This window comes from Cryptomeria japonica, unplaced genomic scaffold (assembly GCF_030272615.1).
Source record: "Cryptomeria japonica unplaced genomic scaffold, Sugi_1.0 HiC_scaffold_32, whole genome shotgun sequence".
Lineage (NCBI taxonomy): Eukaryota > Viridiplantae > Streptophyta > Pinopsida > Cupressales > Cupressaceae > Cryptomeria > Cryptomeria japonica.
Window position 1 is genome coordinate 540001 of NW_026728854.1, and position 13442 is coordinate 553442.

General features: G+C 58.8%; 1 non-coding gene across 1 annotated transcript; it reads left to right on the forward strand.

Moving 5' to 3' along the window:
• The first annotated feature begins 13034 nt into the window (after positions 1-13034).
• LOC131861763 (5S ribosomal RNA) lies at positions 13035-13153 on the forward strand. The gene has a single exon (XR_009360794.1). It is a non-coding gene; the product is annotated as a 5S ribosomal RNA (ribosomal RNA).
• Positions 13154-13442: the final 289 nt, after the last annotated feature.

A 13442-nucleotide genomic window follows, 5' to 3' on the forward strand; every position in this document is an offset into this window, starting at 1 on the left:
TCGCGATGCTCCGCAACCTACGTGCAAAGCGGTCGCACACCGGGTAAGGGAGTGAGAGCCCCAAACATAGCTGGGCGAGGCGCTCACTCCGCTCTTTAATATCTCGTTAATACCGCCAAGGAAATGGCACAAGCACACACACACAAGCATCCTCGGAAGAGGACAGTTCGAGTGACAGGTCAAATCCAAGAGTTCCGAAGACTACCTCCAGGAACAATCGGGAACAAGACCGATTACAAGTCGTCGAGTCTGTTACTGGGCGAACACGAGATGCGCACAGGAAATCGATCAGCCCTCACAATGGCCCAAGGCCAGAGATCGGACTGCTACGATTTACCCCAACAATCATCGTGCCACTCTTCGCAGAGAGGTGATAGACGCCAACGAGCCCGCGCATAGCAATCGAGGTGTAAAAAGGGCGTTGAAGGCAGGAAGCCTGGACGAAAGAGGCTACGAGGTCACCTCGAAGCGGTCTAAGAATCGGGCGCACTTGGGGCGACTACCAGTGCCAACCCCTTATCCCGCGGTGCGTCCGACACACAGAAATTTCCAAGGCGGCCAAGGAGCCTCCCCGCATAGCAATCGGGGTGTGAGGTTACGGATGCAGCATTGATAGCAATCGAGGTGGGAGGCGAAGGATGCAGAAGTGAGAGCCGAGGGATGTAGCAGAGATAGCAATCGGGGTGTGTGATGCAGAAGAGATAGCAATCGAGGTGTGCGGTGGGAAGGGCCCAGCAGCCAGAATGCATGAAGCGACGGATGAAGCAGTGATGACAACCGGGCTGTGAGGAGAGGAGGGATGCAGCCAAGAAAGCAATCAGGGCTCGAGGCAAGGGATGCATCAAGGATAGCAATCATGTTGTGAGGCGAGATTCCAAAGGCTAAACGTGAGAGGCTGCAGGGTCGACTCAGAGAGGTCTATGCATGTGAGAGGCTGAAAGCAAGGTCAACTCGGAGTGGTCTATGCATCGGGCGCGCTTGGGGCGACTACCAGTGCCAACCCCTTATCCCGCGACGCGTCCGACAAAGAGAACGTTCCAAGGCGGCAGAGGAGGTTACCAGCCGAAGGATGCAGTAGCAATAACAGGTATAGTTCCGCGGCGGCCGAGAAGACTCACCGCATAGGAATCGGGATGCGAGGCGAGGGATGCGGCGGGAAGGCCCCGACGGCTAAACGGAAGAGGCTGCAGGGCCGCCTCGGAATGGTCCAAGCATCGGACGCGATTGGGACGACTACCAGTGCCAACCCCTTATCCCGCGATGCGTCCGATACACAGATAGTTCCAAGGCGGCCGAGGAGCCTCACCGCATATCAATCGGGGTGCGAGGCGAGGGATGGGGCGGGAAGGCCCCAACGGCTAGACGGAAGAGGCTTCAGGGCCACCTCGGAATGCTCCAAGCATCGGACGCGCTTGGGGCGACTACCAGTGCCAACCCCTTATCCCGCGATGCGTCCGATACACAGATGGTTCCAAGGCGGCCGAGGAGCCTCACCGCATAGCAATCGGGGGTGCGAGGCGAGGGATGGGGCGGGAAGGCCCCAACGGCTAGACGGAAGAGGCTTCAGGGCCGCCTCGGAATGGTCCAAGCATCGGACGCGCTTGGGGCGACTACCAGTGACAACCCCTCATCCCGCGATGCGTCCGATACGAAGATGGTTCCAAGGCGGCCGAGGAGCCTCACCGCATAGCAATCGGGGTGCGAGGTGGGGGATGCGGCGAGATGGCCCCAACGGCTAGACGGAAGAGGCCACAGGGCCGCGTCGGAATAGTCCAAGCATCGGACGCGCTTGGGGCGACTACCAGTGACAACCCCTTATCCCGCGATGCGTCCGATACGAAGATAGTTCCAAGGCGGCCGAGGAGCCTCACCGCATAGCAATCCGGGTGCGAGGTGGGGGATGCGGCGAGATGGCCCCAACGGCTAGACGGAAGAGGCTGCAGGGCCGCCTCGGAATAGTCCAAGCATCGGACGCGCTTGGGGCGACTACCAGTGACAACCCCTTATCCCGCGATGCTTCCGATACGAAGACAGTTCCAAGGCGGCCGAGGAGCCTCACCGCATAGCAATGGGGGTGCGAGGTGAGGGATGCGGCGAGATGGCCCCAACGGCTAGACGGAAGAGGCCACAGGGCCGCCTCGGAATAGTCCAAGCATCGGACGCGCTTGGGGCGACTACCAGTGACAACCCCTTATCCCGCGATGCATCCGATACGAAGATAGTTCCCAGGCGGCCGAGGAGCCTCACCGCATAGCAATCGGGGTGCGAGGCGAGGGATGCGGCGAGATGGCCCCAAAGGGTAGACGGAAGAGGCTGCGGGGCCGCCTCGGAATAGTCCAAGCATCGAACGCGCTTGGGGCGACTACCACTGCCAACCCCTTATCCCGCGATGCGTCCGATACACAGATAGTTCCGAGGCGGCCGAGGAGCTGGGGGATGCGGCGAGATGGCCCCAACGGCTAGACGGAAGAGGCTGCAGGGCCGCCTCGGAATAGTCCAAGCATCGGACGCGCTTGGGGCGACTACCAGTGACAACCCCTTATCCCGCGATGCGTCCGATACACAGATAGTTCCGAGGCGGCCAAGGAGCCTCACCGCATAGCAATCGTGGTGCGAGGTGGGGGATGCAGCGAGATGGCCCCAACGGCTAGACGGAAGAGGCTGCAGGGCCGCCTCGGAATGGTCCAAGCATCGGACGCGCTTGGGGCGACTACCACTGCCAACCCCTTATCCCGCGATGCGTCCGATACACAGATAGTTCCAAGGCGGCCGAGGAGCCTCACCGAATAGCAATCGGGGTGCGAGGCGAGGGATGCGGCGAGAAAGCCCCAACGGCTAGAGGGAAGAGGCTTAAGGTCCGCCTCGGAATGGTCCAAGCATCGGACGCGCTTGGGGCGACTACCAGTGACAACCCCTTATCCCGCGACGCGTCCGATACACAGATAGTTCCAAGGCGGCCGAGGAGCCTCACCGCATAGCAATCGGGGTGCGAGGCGAGGGATGCGGCGAGAAGGACCCAACGGCTAGACGGAAGAGGCTTCAGGGCCGCCTCGGAATGGTCCAAGCATCGGACGCGCTTGGGGCGACTACCAGTGACAACCCCTTATCCCGCGACGCGTCCGATACACAGATAGTTCCAAGGCGGCCGAGGAGCCTCACCGCATAGCAATCGGGGTGCGAGGCGAGGGATGCGGCGAGAAGGACCCAACGGCTAGACGGAAGAGGCTTCAGGTCCGCCTCGGAATGGTCCAAGCATCGGACGCGCTTGGGGCGACTACCAGTGACAACCCCTTATCCCGCGACGCGTCCGATACACAGATAGTTCCAAGGCGGCCGAGGAGCCTCACCGCATAGCAATCGGGGTGCGAGGCGAGGGATGCGGCGAGAAGGACCCAACGGCTAGACGGAAGAGGCTTCAGGGCCGCCTCGGAATGGTCCAAGCATCGGACGCGCTTGGGGCGACTACCAGTGACAACCCCTTATCCCGCGATGCGTCCGATACACAGATAGTTCCAAGGCGGCCGAGGAGCCTCACCGCATAGCAATCGGGGTGCGAGGCGAGGGATGCGGCGAGAAGGACCCAACGGCTAGACGGAAGAGGCTTCAGGGCCGCCTCGGAATGGTCCAAGCATCGGATGCGCTTGGGGCGACTACCAGTGACAACCCCTTATCCCGCGACGCGTCCGATACACAGATAGTTCCAAGGCGGCCGAGGAGCCTCACCGCATAGCAATCGGGGTGCGAGGCGAGGGATGCGGCAAGAAGGACCCAACGGCTAGACGGAAGAGGCTTCAGGGCCGCCTCGGAATGGTCCAAGCATCGGACGCGCTTGGGGCGACTACCAGTGACAACCCCTTATCCCGCGACGCGTCCGATACACAGATAGTTCCAAGGCGGCCGAGGAGCCTCACCGCATAGCAATCGGGGTGCGAGGCGAGGGATGCGGCGAGAAGGACCCAACGGCTAGACGGAAGAGGCTTCAGGTCCGCCTCGGAATGGTCCAAGCATCGGACGCGCTTGGGGCGACTACCAGTGACAACCCCTTATCCCGCGACGCGTCCGATACACAGATAGTTCCAAGGCGGCCGAGGAGCCTCACCGCATAGCAATCGGGGTGCGAGGCGAGGGATGCGGCGAGAAGGACCCAACGGCTAGACGGAAGAGGCTTCAGGGCCGCCTCGGAATGGTCCAAGCATCGGACGCGCTTCTGGCGACTACCAGTGACAACCCCTTATCCCGCGACGCGTCCGATACACAGATAGTTCCAAGGCGGCCGAGGAGCCTCACCGCATAGCAATCGGGGTGCGAGGCGAGGGATGCGGCGAGAAGGACCCAACGGCTAGACGGAAGAGGCTTCAGGGCCGCCTCGGAATGGTCCAAGCATCGGACGCGCTTGGGGCGACTACCAGTGACAACCCCTTATCCCGCGATGCGTCCGATACACAGATAGTTCCAAGGCGGCCGAGGAGCCTCACCGCATAGCAATCGGGGTGCGAGGCGAGGGATGCGGCGAGAAGGACCCAACGGCTAGACGGAAGAGGCTTCAGGGCCGCCTCGGAATGGTCCAAGCATCGGACGCGCTTGGGGCGACTACCAGTGACAACCCCTTATCCCGCGACGCGTCCGATACACAGATAGTTCCAAGGCGGCCGAGGAGCCTCACCGCATAGCAATCGGGGTGCGAGGCGAGGGATGCGGCGAGAAGGACCCAACGGCTAGACGGAAGAGGCTTCAGGGCCGCCTCGGAATGGTCCAAGCATCGGACGCGCTTGGGGCGACTACCAGTGACAACCCCTTATCCCGCGACGCGTCCGATACACAGATAGTTCCAAGGCGGCCGAGGAGCCTCACCGCATAGCAATCGGGGTGCGAGGCGAGGGATGCGGCGAGAAGGACCCAACGGCTAGACGGAAGAGGCTTCAGGGCCGCCTCGGAATGGTCCAAGCATCGGACGCGCTTGGGGCGACTACCAGTGACAACCCCTTATCCCGCGACGCGTCCGATACACAGATAGTTCCAAGGCGGCCGAGGAGCCTCACCGCATAGCAATCGGGGTGCGAGGCGAGGGATGCGGCGAGAAGGACCCAACGGCTAGACGGAAGAGGCTTCAGGGCCGCCTGGGAATGGTCCATGCATCGCACGCGCTTGGGGCGACTACCAGTGACAACCCCTTATCCCGCGACGCGTCCGATACACAGATAGTTCCAAGGCGGCCGAGGAGCCTCACCGCATAGCAATCGGGGTGCGAGGCGAGGGATGCGGCGAGAAGGACCCAACGGCTAGACGGAAGAGGCTTTAGGGCCGCCTCGGAATGGTCCAAGCATCGGACGCGCTTGGGGCGACTACCAGTGACAACCCCTTATCCCGCGACGCGTCCGATACACAGATAGTTCCAAGGCGGCCGAGGAGCCTCACCGCATAGCAATCGGGGTGCGAGTCGAGGGATGCGGCGAGAAGGACCCAACGGCTAGACGGAAGAGGCTTCAGGGCCGCCTCGGAATGGTCCAAGCATCGGACGCGCTTGGGGCGACTACCAGTGACAACCCCTTATCCCGCGATGCGTCTGATACACAGATAGTTCCAAGGCGGCCGAGGAGCCTCACCGCATAGCAATCGGGGTGCGAGGCAAGGGATGCGGCGAGAAGGACCCAACGGCTAGACGGAAGAGGCTTCAGGGCCGCCTCGGAATGGTCCAAGCATCGGACGCGCTTGGGGCGACTACCGTTGCCAACCCCTTATCCCGCGATGCGTCTGATACACAGATAGTTCCGAGGCGGCCGAGGAGCCTCACCGCATAGCAATCGGGTTGCGAGGCAGATTATTGGGAAGGGAACCCCCTGGGATGCGGCTCAAGCAGTGCCCAAAGGGACTGGAATGCGGAATCACATCGAGAGACCCAAATGCTATACGAGGGCTCAAATCGAATTATCGATTTGGCCACGACATGGACGCATCGGAACGACTACCTTTGCCGAACCACTCGCAATTGCATCCATACCGAAACCAATAGACATTTCCGTTAGAGCCCTCGCATAGCATTCGGGAATCTCGCATGCCCCTCTAAATCGACCAATGCTGGCGCTCAACGAAAATCCGAGCGCTACCACCGTTCGAGCGCCAGCATTGGTCGAGTTAGAGGGGCACGGGGGAGAATGCTCCAGTCAACACCTCCCCTATATAAGTTATTTGTCCGATTCTCGCACAACCGTAGTCTGCCTCGTCGAATCAAACAACGGTCCCAGATTCCGACTTCCGTTCCGTAGAGACCCAAAAGCTAGATGGAGGCTCGCAAGAAAGAGAGTCGGCGCATAGCAATCGGGTTTCTCGAACGTTTAGGGACCGAGCTCACTTGCGGATAGGGCAAAATCCGCCAAGCAACCCAAAAGCTAGACGGGGGCTCGAATCGAATCGCCTAGGCGGCCACAACAACGACGTGTTGGATCGACTACCAGTGCCAAACCATTCAGCAAGACTAGTCTGTGTCGAGGCCGGATAGAGATTCTCAGAGAGCGCCCGTATAGCATTTAGGAGACCTGCCGCGTCCCTCACACTCGACAAATGGTGGTGCACGTTTATAAATCCGAGCGATCCCAACCCTTTCAAGCACCAACATCGGTCGAGATAGAGGGGCACGGAGGGGGCTGCGTGAGACAACACAGTCCCCTATATAAGTTATTTGTCCGATTCTCACACATCCGAAGAATGGTCATCAAATCGGACAACAGCCCAAACTTCCGACTTCCGTCCCAGAAAGCCCAAGAGCTATCTAAAACGTTCATGGCCGGAACTCGATCGCGGCTATACCAGTCCGCCAAGCAACCCAAAAGCTAGACTGGAGCTCTAGTCGAATCACCTCTGTGGCCATTGCAAGGACGTGTTGGAGCGACTACCATTGCCGAACCATTCCGCAGGTCGAGTCCATACCAAGGCCGCATAGAGATTCACGATGAGCTCCTGCATAGCAATCAGGAGACTTGCCGTGTCCATCACAATCGATAAATCCTGGTGCAAGATTTTTGCATCCGAGCGCTCCAACCAGTCGAGCACCAGCATCAATCGACATAAACGGGCACGGGGGGAGGATGCTCGAGAACACTACCTCCCCTATATAAGTTATTTGTCCGATTCTCAAGCAGCCGAAGTCTGGTCATCGAATCGGGTCAAAGACCACAACTTCCGACTTTACCCACAATGCAAGTCATCGAATCGAACATCGGCCCCCGAGTCGGACTCCATGCGTATGTCAGGTCATCGGACCCAAATTCCGCCTTCCTGCGCATGGCGGGCCATCAATATCAACTCGGTCATCGGACCCAAACTCCGCCTTTCTGCGCATGGCACGCCTTCAAATCGGTCATCGGACCCAAATTCCGCCTTCCTGTGCATGGCGGGCCATCAACATCAACTCGGTCATCGGACCCAAATTCCGCCTTTCTGCGCATGGCACGCCATCAACTCGGTCATCGGACCCAAATTCCGCCTTCCTGCGCATGGCAGGTCATCGGACACAAATTCAGACCTCGCCAATATGCCTACGTATCGAATCGGTCATCGGACCCAACTTCCGACTTCATCCATACTGTAGGGTCTTTGAGGTTGGCGCGGTGCGCTCAACCCGGGGAGTCGACCCATCGAAGCATACACCTCCCCTATATAAGCTATTTGTCCGATTCCCACACCTGTGTAGTTTGCACCTCTGACCAGGACATCGACCCCAACTTCCGAACTCGACTGCAACGACGGCACCAGCGCCTTGGTGCGCACCTTGCGACGCACAGTCCCAACATTCGCCTTCCTGCACATGGCAGGTCATCGGACCCAAATTCCGACCTCGCGAGTATGCCTACATATCGAATCGGTCATCGGACACAACTTCCGACTTCATCCATACCGTAGGGTCTTTGAGGTTGGCGCGGTGCGCTCAACCCGGGGAGTCGACCCAACGAAGCATACACCTCCCCTATATAAGCTATTTGTCCGATTCCCACACCTGTGTAGTTTGCACCTCCGATCAGGACATCGACCCCAACTTCCGAACTCGCCTGCAACGACCGAACCAGCGCCTTGGTGCGCACCTTGCAACGCACAGTGCCAACATTCGCCTTCCTGCACATGGCAGGTCATCGGACCCAAATTCCGACCTCGCGAGTATGCCTACATATCGAATCGGTCATCGGACCCAACTTCCGACTTCATCCATACCGTAGGGTCTTTGAGGTTGGCGCGGTGCGCTCAACCCGGGGAGTCGACCCAACGAAGCATACACCTCCCCTATATAAGCTATTTGTCCGATTCCCACACCTGTGTAGCTTGCACCTCCGATCAGGACATCGACCCCAACTTCCGAACTCGACTAAAAAGACCGCACCAGCACCTTGGTGTGCACCTTGCAACGCACAGTGCCAACATTCGCCTTCCTGCACATGGCAGGTCATCGGACCCAAATTCCGACCTCATGAGCATACCTACTAATCGAATCGGTCATCGGACCCAACTTCCGACTTCATCCATACCGTAGGGTCTTTGAGGTTGGCGCGGTGCGCTCAACCTGGGGAGTCGACCCATCGAAGCATACACCTCCCCTATATAAGCTATTTGTCCGATTCCGACACCTGTGTAGTTTGCACCTCCGCTCAGGACATCGACCCCAACTTCCGAACTCGCCTGCAACGACCGAACCAGCGCCTTGGTGCGCACCAAAAGTGCGCACTTTTGGAGGGCACTTTTGTGCGCTCCAAAGGTGCGCACTTTTGGAGGGCACTTTTGTGCGCTCCAAAGGTGCGCACTTTTGGAGGGCACTTTTTGGAGGGCACTTTTGTGCGCTCCAAAGGTGCGCACTTTTGGAGGGCACTTTTTGGAGGGCACTTTTCTGCGCTCCAAAGGTGCGCACTTTTGGAGGGCACTTTTTGGAGGGCACTTTTCTGCGCTCCAAAGGTGCGCACTTTTGGAGGGCACTTTTTGGAGGGCACTTTTCTGCGCTCCAAAGGTGCGCACTTTTGGAGGGCACTTTTTGGAGGGCACTTTTCTGCGCTCCAAAGGTGCGCACTTTTGGAGGGCACTTTTGTGCACTCCAAAGGTGCACACTTTTGGAGGGCACTTTTTGGAGGGCACTTTTCTGCACTCCAAAGGTGCGCACTTTTGGAGGGCACTTTTTGGAGGGCACTTTTGTGCGCTCCAAAGGTGCGCACTTTTGGAGGGCACTTTTTGGAGGGCACTTTTGTGCGCTCCAAAGGTGCGCACTTTTGGAGGGCACTTTTGTGCACTCCAAAGGTGCGCACTTTTGGAGGGCACTTTTCCTGCGCTCCAAAGGTGCACACCTAGGTGAGCACCTTCGACCACACCTTGTAGCACACCAAACTCTGACTTTCGACTTCATCCGCAATGCAGGGTCTTTGAGGTTGGCGCAATGCGCACAACCAGGGGAGTCGACCCATCAAACCCAACACCTCCCCTATATAAGCTATTTGTCTGATTCTCATACATGCGTAGCCTGCAGGAGCAATTAGGACATCGACCCCAACTTTCGGCTTCTAAACGAAAACAAGGTCTTTGAGGTTGGTGTAATGCGAACAACTAGGGGAGTCAACCCATCAAACCCAACACCTCCCCTATATAAGCTATTTGTCTGATTCTCATACATGTGTAGTCTACAGGAGCAATTAGGACATCGACCCCAACTTTTGACTTCTTAACGAAAACAAGGTCTTTGAGGTTGACGTAATGCGCACAACCAGGGGAGTCGACCCATCAAACCCAACACCTCCCCTATATAAGCTATTTGTCCGATTCTCATACATGTGTAGCCTACAGGAGCCATTAGGACATTGACCCCAACTTTTGACTTCTTAACGAAAACAAGGTCTTTGAGGTTGGCGTAATGCGCACAACCAAGGGAGTTGACCCATCAAACCCAACACCTCCCCTATATAAGCTATTTGTCTGATTCTCATACATGTGTAGCCTGCAACAACGATTAGGACATCCACCCCAACTTCTGAATTCGTCTGCGTTGACCGCACCAAAGGTGCACGCCTTGGTGCTCACCAAAATCCGACTTCCGACTTCTTCTGCTATGCGGGGTCTTTGAGGTTGGCGCAGTGCGCACAACCAGGGGAGTCAACCCACCGAATGCAACACCTCCCCTATATAAGCTATTTGTCTGATTCTCATACATGCGTAGACTGCAGCAATGATTAGGACATCCACCCCAACTTTTGACTTCTTAAACAAGACAGGGTCTTTGAAGTTGGTGCAGTGCACACAACCAGGGGAGTCGACCCATCAAACGCAACACCTCCCCTATATAAAGCTATTTGTCCGATTCTCATACGTGTAGTCTGCAGCAGCGATTAGGACATCGACCCCAACTTCCGAATTCGTTTGCATTGACCGCACCAAAGGTGCACGCCTTGGTGTGCACCTTGGAGTGCACTTTGGTGCTCACCTCGGTGCACACTTTGGTGTGCACCTCGGTGTGCACCAAAGGTGCGCACCTTGGAGCGCACCAAAGGTGTACACTTTGGAGCGCACCACATAGGGTCTTTGAGAGGTTGGCGCAGTGCGCACACCAAGGTGGGTGTTGAGGTGCGTGCCGAGGTGGGTGGGTGCTAGGGTGCGCTCCATGGTGGGTGCCAGGGTGGGTGCGTGCTAGGGTGGATTCCAAAGAGGGTCATAGGGTGGGTGCCAAGGTGGGTTGGTGATATAGTGGGTTCAAAGGTGGGTACTAGGGTGGGTTCCAAGGTGGGTCACAAGTTGGGTGCCAGGATGCGTGGGTGTTAGGTTGGGTGCCAAGGTGGGCTCCTGCGTGGGTGGGTGCTAGGGTGGGTTTCAAGGTGGACGCGAGGGCGGGTGCCAAGGTGGGTAACAAGTTGGGTGTTAGGATGGGTGAGTGCTAGAGTGGGTGCCAAGGTGGGTGGGTGCTAAGGTGGATGCCAAGGTGGTTCACAGGGTGGGTGGGTTCTAGGGTGAGTTCCAAGGTGGGTCACAGGTTTAGTGCTAGGGTGCGTGTCAAGGCGGGTGTCGAGGTGCCTGGGTGCTAGGGTGTGGATGCCAATGTGGGTCATAGGGTGGGTACTAGGGTGGGCTGCAATGTGGGTGCCAAGGTGGGTAACATGCTCGGTTGGTTCTAAATTGGGTGTCAGGGTGGGTGTGCACCCACCTTGCCCGAGGTGGGTGCCAAGGTGCCAGTGTGGGTGGGTGCTAAGGTGGATGCCAAGGTGGGTGAGAAGGTGGGTGATAGGTTGAGTGGTAGGATGGGTGGGTGCCAAGATGGGTCACAGGGTGGGTGCAAGGGTGGGTAGGTGCTAGGGTTGGTGTCAGGGTGGGTGGGTGCTAGGTTGGGTTCCAAGGTGGGTGCGAGGGTGAGTGTCAAGGTGGGTCACAGGTTAGGTGCTAGGATGGGTGAGTGCTAGGGTGCAAAGGTGCCAGGGTGGGTGCTAGGATGGGTCGATGCTAGGGTGAGTGGCAAGGTGGGTCCACAAGTGTCAAGGTGGGTGCCGAGGTGGGTGCCAACTTGGGTTCCAAGGTGGGTGCCAAGTGGGCGACTGCTATGGTGGATGCCAAGGTGGGTCACGGGGTGGGTGCCAAGTTGCTAGGTTGTGTTCCAAGGTGGGTGCCAACGTGGCTGCTAGGGTGCGTGGGTTAAAGGGTGTGTCACAACGTGGGTGCCAGGATGGGTGCGCACCCACACTGGCCAAGACGGGTGCAAGGTTGGGTTCCAAGCCCGGTCACAGGCTGGGTGCTAGGATGGGTGGGTGCCAAGGTGGGCACCAGGGTGGGTGCACCCACCCTGGCCAAGGTGGGTCACGGGGTGGGTCCTAGGGTGGGTAACAGGGTGGGTACTAAGGTGCGTGCCAAGGTGGGTCATGGGGTGGGTGCCAAGGTGGGCACCAGGGTGGGTGTGCACCAACCCTAGCCAGGGTAGGTCACGGGGTGGTTGTCGGGGTGGGCGTCAAGGAGCCAAGGTGGGTGGCAAGTAGCCAAGTTGCGTGCCAAGGTGGGTGTCGGGGTGGGTGCCAAGGATCCAAGGTGGGTGCCAAGGAACCAAGGTGGGTGTCTGGGTGGGTGCCGAGGTGGGAGCCAGGGTGGGTCCCAAGGTGAGTGCAAAGGTGGGTGCCAGGGTCAAGGTGAGTGCCAATGTGGGTTCCAAGGTGCCAGGGTCAGGGTGAGTGCCAATGTGGGTTCAAAGGTGCTAAGTTGGGTGCGAGGTTGGGTGCGAGGGTGGGTGGGTGCCAAGGTGTGCTAGGTGGAAGCCCGGGTGGGTCGGCATCCCATGGGTGTCGAGTTGGGTGCCTGATGGGTGCTTCTTGTCAAGTTTTAGTCGTCGGGACTCATTTCGAGCCTTAGAGGTCGTTTCTTGTCCGGTTGCCCTGTCTTCGACCTGGGAACCCAATTTTGGTCCTCGGGTCCCATTTTTTTTTGTCTCGCATCCCACTTTTGGCCTGTGGCCTTTTCGGGGTCGATTCTCGTTTTGGGCATCAGAGCATGTTTCTTCTCCTAAAACCCAATATTTGTTTATTAAGTCTCGGAACACATTTTTGTTCTCGTGGACCCATCATGGGTCTTGGAACGCATTTGTGGTCCTTGGGTCCCATTTTGCATCCCGAAACTTGTGTTTTGGTGCTTGATCCCTATTTTGGGTGCCCACCTTGCACCAAGTGCGCACCCGGGGCAAACCGAGCGCCTTGGTGCACCGGGGCAAGATCGAGCGTGCACCCGAGGCGCCCCGAACATGCACCAAGGTGCACTCGGCCCACATGTGAGCGCAGGTCGTTGCGCCCGAGGTGGTGTGTGGGCACCGCGTTGCAGACGGGACACTGCACGCACACGACGCCCCGTCCAGGTGCACGCACGTAGGCCGGGCCGGGTGCACACCCGACGCCCTAGCAAGGTGCGCGCACCCGGGCAGGGCTCACACTTGGCGAACGGGGCGCACTTCGCGAGGGAGGGTGTGCACCTCGACGGGGGTGGGTGGCCGGGGTGGATTCGCACGTGGGTCGCGGTTTGCTAAGTACACACTGCGACAAGCTCATAACGGGTGCGATCATACCAGCGTTAGTGCACCGGATCCCATCAGAACTCCGCAGTTAAGCGCGCTTGGGCCGGAGTAGTACTGGGATGGGTGACCTCCCGGGAAGTCCCGGTGTTGCACCCTTTTTTAGTTTTTCGCCGGGCGTCGCAATGCTATTTGAATAAACCTTTTGCCCGTTTGCGTTCTCGTCGGGGTCGGGCCGGGCCGGGGTGCGCTGCCCGCAATACCGCGCGCGCGGGGGCGACACCGAGCGCGCACCCGAGGCGCCCCGAGCACACAGGCCACGGTGCAACCCGGGCGTTGTGCGCGCACCCCGGTGCGCCCGAGGTGCTGCGCGCGCACCCAGGTGAAATCGGTGTGCACCTCGGCCAGTGCGCGCTCGGTCGAGTCGCGCACGTTGGCCAAGGTGCAC